This window comes from Triticum dicoccoides, chromosome 1A (assembly GCF_002162155.2).
Source record: "Triticum dicoccoides isolate Atlit2015 ecotype Zavitan chromosome 1A, WEW_v2.0, whole genome shotgun sequence".
Taxonomy (NCBI): domain Eukaryota; kingdom Viridiplantae; phylum Streptophyta; class Magnoliopsida; order Poales; family Poaceae; genus Triticum; species Triticum dicoccoides.
This window is the reverse complement of record NC_041380.1, coordinates 135,204,831-135,213,721: the sequence shown is the minus strand read 5'-3', so window position 1 is coordinate 135,213,721 and position 8,891 is coordinate 135,204,831. Positions and strand designations below refer to the sequence as shown.

At 46.3% G+C, this 8,891-nt stretch overlaps 1 long non-coding RNA gene across 5 annotated transcripts; it reads right to left on the bottom strand.

Moving 5' to 3' along the window:
* Positions 1 to 622: 622 nt before the first annotated feature.
* LOC119367031 lies at positions 623 to 4,692 on the bottom strand. 5 transcript variants are annotated; one of them, XR_005176178.1, is made up of 4 exons: positions 2,440 to 4,692; positions 2,106 to 2,207; positions 1,305 to 1,532; positions 623 to 1,217 (listed from the first exon to the last, which is right to left on the bottom strand). It is a non-coding gene; the product is annotated as an uncharacterized LOC119367031 (long non-coding RNA). The 5 variants fall into 5 exon arrangements; XR_005176176.1 differs by having other exon boundaries at positions 1,364 to 1,532; XR_005176174.1 differs by having other exon boundaries at positions 623 to 1,532; positions 2,440 to 2,578; positions 2,819 to 4,692.
* Between the last annotated feature and the right edge of the window lie 4,199 nt (positions 4,693 to 8,891).

Genomic DNA, 8,891 nt, shown 5'->3' with positions numbered 1-8,891 from the left:
CCCCTCGAGCACAAGCAGGAGGGAGGAGCAGTGGCGCTCGATCGAGCTTTGAGGCTAACGAGGCGTTCGTCTCCTCGAACGCGACGAGGAGGAGGCGGCGCCTGTGGTCGAAGGCGACAGGAAGAGGCCTGGCTCCATGGGGCTTGAGGACGCTGCTTGAGAGGTGGAGTGATGGATCGGTGGTGGTTGGCCGATGGGGATCTGGGAGGATCCCAAGGAAGAAAAGACCATAGGAGCGGCGGCGGCTAGGAGGATCCCTAGAAATTAAGGATTGATTTGAAATTAAATTAGGGGTGGACTATATATATATATATATATACTAGTACATATGCCCGTGCGTTGCAACGGGAAAAAATTGCAGAATCTGCTCCACATGCCAACTACGTACATCTCTAGTGACATTGTGAAAGTAATGTTATTATCACCATATATAGTATAAGTGTTTGTGCGTCAAAACAAAGATGCAAACATCAATCTTGTCAAACATAAGATCCTTATATGCATCAAACAACATGTTGATAATAAATCAAGATGTTTCATCTATGAGAAAATAACAAACTTCTTGCTTAGGTGAACCGAGCAAGCTTCATATGAAAGATGGAATTTAAATTTTATGATAAGGTAACGAATGAAACCAACCATTTAACTATACTGTCCAATGTGTTATGTAAAACATTTCAAATGGCATGAAACAACTAATTCAAGAACTGTCATATTACAAGTTATACCCTTGAGTCTGTCTGATCATCTTATAGTTGCAAAACAAATAATTCTTGACAACTTGCAAGTAATTATTATGCTTATAATCTAGAGAACTACCTTGTCCTACCAAAGAAAGAAACAATCCAAGAACAAGCCCCCTTGCTCGATTGTAACATTACGACACGGGTAGCATCTGATTCTGATCTCATCCTCTCTGACCGGTTATGAACTTGAGCTGCCCTGCTCCTCCGCTTTGACCCGTGTCGCCTCAACAATTTGGTCTCTTCGGTCGCCTCACACTCAACATCCTGCAGTTTTCTCATGAATTCCATTCAGTTTCAACTCAAACAAATTTGCTAGTATGATAAAATTGCAACCAAACGATATGGGCAAACTTGATCATGTCCTAAGTCGCCCTCTCATCCAGCAAGCAGCTTGTCAAGGAGGTTCCAGCTAGCACGTCACAGGATCAAATGGCCAGCAGCGTGCTGGATGATCCTCATCCACTGCACACACTGCAGATTTTTTGTTTGAAGAATTAATGCAAGATATGGAATCCAAGTGCAACTTTCATGTATAGTATTTAGGAGCGGAGGGAGTACATGTAATGCAATTTGTTCATATAACTTGCTTATTGTCTTGAAAGAAGCAAACCATGTACCTCCTTTGTCTATATATTTACCGGGACGACATAGGCGACAATAGTGTGGACCCAGTATAGGACGACCCCAAGAGGATATGGTATTATGAGACTCTGGCAATGACTTAGAAAACCCTCAGTGGTGTCCCGTTCCATGATATAAGCTGCAAGGAATAGCTAACCTCTGGATCTGCAGCAGAATTATTCACTTGCTTATTTGGTATCTGGATCTTTTAGCACATGGGAGAATTAGAAGCAACTGTACTTTAAATTTTGACAACAAACAACACCAGAAAGGACAACTCGTTATACGCCTACACAAAAATGCTCTGGTCATTCTATTCCTTTAGTTGTTTTCAATTATATACAACATGCTCTCTCTATTGCTACTTAAAATCAAGGCGTTTTTCATATTGTATTTTTTCAGGCTTCAGTTTACATGCTTTTTCCTAAGCTTCCACGTCTGAAAGGTAGTTAGCACTCTGTAATCATAGAGGATTTATAACCATATAGGCATTTCGCAATGGCACCGGAGGATACTATGGAATGTAAACTATGTAAATTGTAAATTAAAAAAAACAATGACATGAACATAGAAGGCATGTGTCTCCTACGACTACAACATGTCCATATAACAAACTAAAGCACTCGTCAGTCTAATAATTTTCAGGTTAGGCTCGCTCATTACCATACAACTTTTATAAGGCAGAAATCATACATTACACAAAAATTGCAGAGAGAAAAATAGGATATGAGAAAGAACCTTGAACCACCCACACACACAACTTCCAACATAGAACCTCCGGCGAAGTTGAAACATTTGCATCTCTTCAAGCCAATGTGGGGCCGATTATATAGGGGCATCCTGAAGCAAACAAACAAATTAAGAGAAGACCAAAACAAAGGAGAAATACGTTTGATAAGGACCTAAGTGCTATTTTTGTCATACCGTAATTACATAAGAATATGTGACCAAAACACCTCTAAACAGAGGACCGACAGACATGGCATTTTTAATACCATGGAGGCTTAAATTGTGTGTGACCTATGTGGTTGGGAATTTCATCAAATTCCAATGAAAGGGGTTGGAAGACTACCTTGTAAGTTCTTCTACATCATGAATCTCTTTGCATCATTCAATTCTTAATTTGCAAACAGCATCATCCGTTATATGAGGGCTATAGTATGTTTGATTGACACATCACGTGCCCCAATGTCTAAACCTGAGTCGAACACCTGCCATCATATTCAGTTATTCAGTTTCTCTTCTTTTACAATTTAGTATGCATCCGCTCAAGCAGGCCCAAACTGAGTAAAGGGGGGAGGGGGATCATAATCTATCAGGAAATATAAATGTTTAGCAACAGCAAGCAGGAGCACATTTAGGCTGCAGTACAGCCCAAAAACGGGTGATCAAATCTAAGCACAGTAATAGTTAAAAGCAGATCCATGACATCTATATTCTATTATTCTTACCGAATTGGTAGCCTATCTCCAAGTATTTCGTTCTTCATTGTAGATATTTGTCATGAGCACTACCGGACAAGCTGAAATTGCACTCAAGGCAAGGCAAAGATCAGAAGATGGATGTTGGTTCCCTGGGTGGATTCTCATATTCAATTAAATAAATAGAAAGAATACTCTAGGGCGTAGAGGAGAGCCCGTACTAAATTCCACCGTGGCCAGGCACTCAAATACAACCATTGCAAGCTCGTGTGTCCTATCTCATGATTCAGTATCGTCGCTTAGGTTTTCCTATTGGACAACAGATCCTTCCGCTGTCCTTGCTCGAACAAAAAAATACAGAAACCAGTGACCACACCCTCCCATCTCCAATCCATCAGAAATCATAGGACTATCTACTTGCCATTCAGTTGTAGCATGCTCACAATCAACCCCATTAATCTTCTTTGTCATTCCAGCGCCAACCATGCCATGAACTCATGAGCCACTTGTACCTTCGTAGGGCATGGTGCCCCGTCAGGAGTTGCGCCCCCAACCTCGGCCTCAAACACAAAATTGGTCCATAAAAAATGCTACCGCAATAAGCTACACAATGTTTTCTACACTACAATTCAGAAACTACTAACGCCTAATCCATGTTGGTATTTGGGCGCAAAAATAGTCTGCATCAACTACTGCATGGTACACGGAAAACAGGGAGGTCTGCATGGTACACAGAAAACAGTGAATTACCTCTTGGTCCAACCAGGCACTTCATGAATTACTTTCCCTATTAATTCCACCAACAGATCCCTTCCTTGCCAGCTCTATTCCTCTACTGCTGCCGGAGCATAAACAACATTGACTGATTTAGCCAATGTGAAACTGAAGTTTTACTTGCACTTACCTTACACTGAAAGTGAAAAAATAAAAATAAACTATCACATCAGCAAAAATCATTGTCAAGAAAGCCATAATGTAGTGCCACGGGAAACAACACCAAATAAAGCATCATCAGTATATAGATGCAAGAAAAAAGATGCTAGCAACACTGCTGCACCCGAAACTGTAAATATCAAGTCCCAGCCCCTTGTTTGGCTTTCCTCAAGAAGCTTCCATCTATATTGATCAATCACCCAGCCAACATCCGGCAGCACAATTGATTTGTCGCTTTGCTTGTCATGCTCATTCTCGGTTTGCATAGCATCTCCTTCCTTCAGCCCGGTCAAGCTACAATTTTTTTTGAAACAGACTGGCCTTTGCCTAGACATTGGGGAAAGGTGTGGGAGCCATTACCCTTGAATCCGCGAACAACCAAAAAGATCAAAAACAATCTCCATGCCCTGTAAAATCAATTGAGTATTTTCTCTCTCGATCTCCTTGCTCTGCTCAGCCATGGGAGGTGGCACAGCCAGAACAGGGGAACTGGTGTGGGCTGGAGGTTGTCCGCAAGGAGGGCCTGCATGGGATCCGACAAGCATCATCTCTGCAGCAGTTCGTGAGCCACACTGGATTGGAGAGGACATGGTTGTGGAGCCGGCGAGCAGCGCCACGGGGAAGTGGAGACAGAGGTGCCACGGAAAGGCAGCGGTATCCTTGCGCACATTGCGAAGATGCTTGGGGAGGCGCAGTGGCGACAAGGTAAATTGACTGGTGCAGCGGTGGCGAGTTGAGTTGCCGCGGCGGGGTCTCACACAATTATGGCGTCCACCGGCGTTCAATCGTGGCTGCCGGCGAGCGGCGTGCTCCAGGGAGCCGGAGGCCGGGGCTTCTTCAGGGCTATTGACCGGCGACGGGAGATTACGACGGCAACTGCAAGGGGACGGGAGAGTAGGGAGCGTTGTTGGGAGCGGAGGGTGAGGCGCGGCGGCGGACGGAACCCTAGCACGGGGGTATGGTGATCTCGTGCGGGAGAGAGAGAAGGTCCATCCAATCGTTTTCTTTTTCACTTAATCGATTAATGAATACGGAGTGCGGGTTGATTTCATAAAAGATGAGGGACTATTTTGCAAAAAGGCGCGACGGTGAACCCGGAGACCAATCCGTGCTTTATTATTAGGGAGAGATATACATCACGGATTAGGTTAGGTGCTATCTCGACCCTACGATCGCAATCGGACGATCGCGGATAAAATAGCTAGGGAGTCCAATTAACAAAACGGAGATGTTTTGTAGATGTTTGGGGATGATCCGGATCCAACGGTGACGACTGCCCGGGTCGGGTCCGGGACAGCTTTCGGACGCGCGCGCGAGGAAGTCCGCGGGCTGACGAGAGAGCTTCAGCTAGGCCTGGCAGTAGGTAGTGGACTGTGCAGAAGTCCTCAGGCTGAGAGAAGAGAAGAGAGAGAGGCCCGGCGACTGTTTCCGGAGACCGAAAACGTCCGACGATAGACCGGCTATAGTGCCGCTATAGTTTAACGTCCAAATGCGATGAAACTTGGCAGGCGACCTACTAACACTATAATAACACCGCACGCCAACTTTCATCCCAAACCGAGAACATTTTCCGGCCACTTATAAAATAATATTTCGGACATGCCGCGGGGGCGTGCAAGTGTGGTAGGGCTCGGAACGGACAACAGACGGAACTGGGGAACCCGGAAGGATGCAAGTTTCGAAAACATGATGATGCAATGCACATGATGACATGATGAAAAACAACACGCAAGCAAAAGACAAGGCAACAACAACGAGTAACTGGAAGACACCTGGCGCAACGGTCTCGGGGCGTTACACGGACCTTGCCGTGGCAGCCTCCTCTGCCACCCCGGCATTTCCCGATAGCGCCTTCTTTGTCTCTTTCCTTGTCACGCTTCTCGTACTCAGCTTTCTGCTTCTTAACGAGTTGCTCAACTTGATGGCACTCTTGGAGATCATGGCCCTTGGTCCGATGGATCTTGCAGTACGGTCTGTTAGCCTTACCAGCCTTCTCAGCCGTTGTAGCTTCCCGACAGTCAGTGCACACGACAACTTCCTTGGAGGGAGGTTCGGTCTTGGCCTTTTTGCTGGTACTAGGAGTGCCAGAACCTTCAATAGCCAGCACTGCCTTCTCCTTGTGCTTCTTGTTGCGTTTCTTGTTCTTCTTCTTCTGGTTAGCAGCATCGTCGTCATCTTCTGAGTCAAGTTCGACACCATCTTCTTCTCTGGGGAGTTGCCTCCCCTCCTCTGTATAGGCAAACTTATCCGCCAAGGTGTAAAGCTCATTCACAGTCTTGGGCAACCGGACGTTCATCTTGGAACGTATTCTGTGGTTGCGCATGTTGCACTGGAATGCAACAATCATAGCTGTCGGTTGGATATCTGGAATGTTCCTGTGCACCCGGCTAAACCTCTGCATGTACTTCCGCAAACTCTCCCCTTCCATTTGTGGAAGGAACTGCAAACCACTAGGTAGCCCTGGTTCCTGATGTCCACCAGTGAAGGCACCAACAAACTCATTGCACAGGTCAGCCTAGGTCGATATGGAATTCTCCGACAAGTGCATCAGTCACGACCTCACGTTCGGCTTAGTGCCAAAGGGAACTAGTTGGTGAATACCTTTTCATCTCTTCCTCCGGCAGCTTCAACGGTGATGCGTACATGCTCAAGAACTCTGCCGGGTTTAGTCTTCCATCATACTTTTCTGGTATCTCTGGCTTGAAAACACGGGCAGATGGCAACGGACTTGCAGCAGCTCGCGACTGAAGGCAGGGCACCTAACCTCGAAAGGCAGGTATCCGCCTCCACTGGGCGCGGGTTCGTCGATGTTAGGGCCATTGCACCTGTCAGACTGGCGGTGGGTTTCGTGGTGTTGTTCTATGGTGACGCGCGCGTCTTCCCTCCGCTTGTCTTCCAGGACTTGACACTGATCTCGACGGGCCCAAGGGTAAGATGAAGCCATCGACACCTCGTCGGGCTCTTAGTTGCGTGGCTCTGGCCGCAGCCTTTGCGCTGGCTGCCATGGAGGGGACTGCACTATCGAAGCGGCCCCTTCAGCACAGTCAGTAGCTCGGGCCATTGTTGTTGCTAGAGGGCGTCGTGGTGGGCATGCTCGCTCTGATCCTCCCACTTTAGCAAAACCAATCAAACTTTGAATGGTGGCTCTCCACTCATCCATTTGATCGACCGCTGACGGGAATCTCAGCAGGGATTGGGCTCGCACCATAGCTTCTGAAGCAGTGCTTGGCATGGATGACGACGTAGATCGCGACGTTGCCCGACTTCTGATGGTACCAGTAGTGGTGGCTCCGTGCTCTCATCGTCGCGAGACAGTCATTATGGCGGCGTGGCGACAAGAAGGATGTGCCTGGGGGTTGACGACCCCATTTGGCGCTTCATCTTGATTACCCTATCCTGGGGAAGACGCATGCCCCGTATCCGCCGTAGCAGGGACAGCTAGGGGGTCGTGATTCGTACCATAGCGGGTGTTGATGTCTACTACACAACCTTCTTCTTGTAGACGTTATTGGGCCTCCAAGTGCAGAGGTTTGTAGGACAGTAGCAAATTTCCCTAAAGTGGATGACCTAAGGTTTATCAATCTGTAGGAGGTGTAGGATGAAGATGGTCTCTCTCAAGCAACCCTGCAACCAAATAACAAAGAGTCTCTTGTGTCCCAACACATCCAATACAATGGTAGATTGTATAGGTGCACTAGTTCGGCGAAGAGATGGTGATACAAGTGGTATATGGATAGTAGATATGGGTATTTGTAATCTGAAATTATAAAAACAGCAAGGTAACTAATGATAAAAGTGAGCGTAGACAGTATTGCAATGATAGGAAACAAGGCCTAGGGTTCATACTTTCACTAGTGCAAGTCCTCTCAACAATACTAACATAATTGGATCATAAAACTATCCCTCAACATGCAAGAAAGAGTCACTCCAAAGTCACTAATAGCGGAGAACAAACGAAGAGATTATGGTAGGGTACGAAACCACCTCAAAGTTATTCTTTCTATCAATCCGTTGGGCTATTCCTATAGGTGTCACAAACAGCCCTAGAGTTCGTACTAGAATAACACCTTAAGATACAAATCAACCAAAACCCTAATGTCACCTAGATACTCCAATGTCACCTCAAGTATCCGTGGAAATTATTATACGATATGCATCACACAATCTCAGATTCATCTATTCAACCAACACAAAGGACCTCAATGAGTGCCCCAAAGTTCTACCGGAGAATCACGACGAAAACGTGTGCCAACCCCTATGCATAGGTTCATGGGCGGAACCCGCAAGTTGATCACCAAAACATACATCAAGTGAATCACGTGATATCCCATTGTCACCACAGATATCCACGGCAAGACATACATCAAGTGTTCTCAAATCTTTAAAGACTCAATGCGATAAGATTACTTCAAAGGGGAAACTCAATTCATTACAAGAGAGAAGAGGGGGAGGATAAACATAGGATCCAACTATAATAGCAAAGCTCGCGATACATCAAGATAGTATCACCTCAAGAACACGAGAGAGAGAGAGAGAGAGAGAGAGATCAAACACATAGCTACTGGTACATACCCTCAGCCCCGAGGGAGAACTACTCCCTCCTCGTCATGGAGAGCACCAAGATGATGAAGATGGATACCGGAGAGGGATTGCCCCCTCCGGCAGGGTTCCGGAATGGGTCTAGATTGGCTTTCGGTGGCTATGGAGGCTTTTGGCGGCGGAACTCCCGATCTATTGTGCCCTCTGATGTTTTTAGGGTATATGGAGATATATAGGCGGAAGAAATACGTCAGGGGGGCCATGAGGGGCTCACGAGGGTGGAGGGCGTGCCCAGGGGGGTGGGTGCGTCCCCTGCCTCGTGGCCTCCTCACAGGTCCCCCGACATGCACTCCAAGTCTTCTGGGTTTCTTTTCTTCCAAAAATGAGTTCCGTGAAGTTTCAGGTCAATTGGACTTCGTTTGATTTTCCTTTTCTTCGAAATCCTAAAACAGGGTAAAAACAGAAACTGGCACTAGGCTCTGGGTTAATAGGTTAGTCCCAAAAATGATATAAAAGTGTATAATAAAGCCCATAAACATTCAAAACAGTAGATAATATAGCATGGAGCAATCAAAAATTATAGATACGTTGGAGACGTATCAGGTGTCATCGCTGCGGCAGCGCCCTCCAG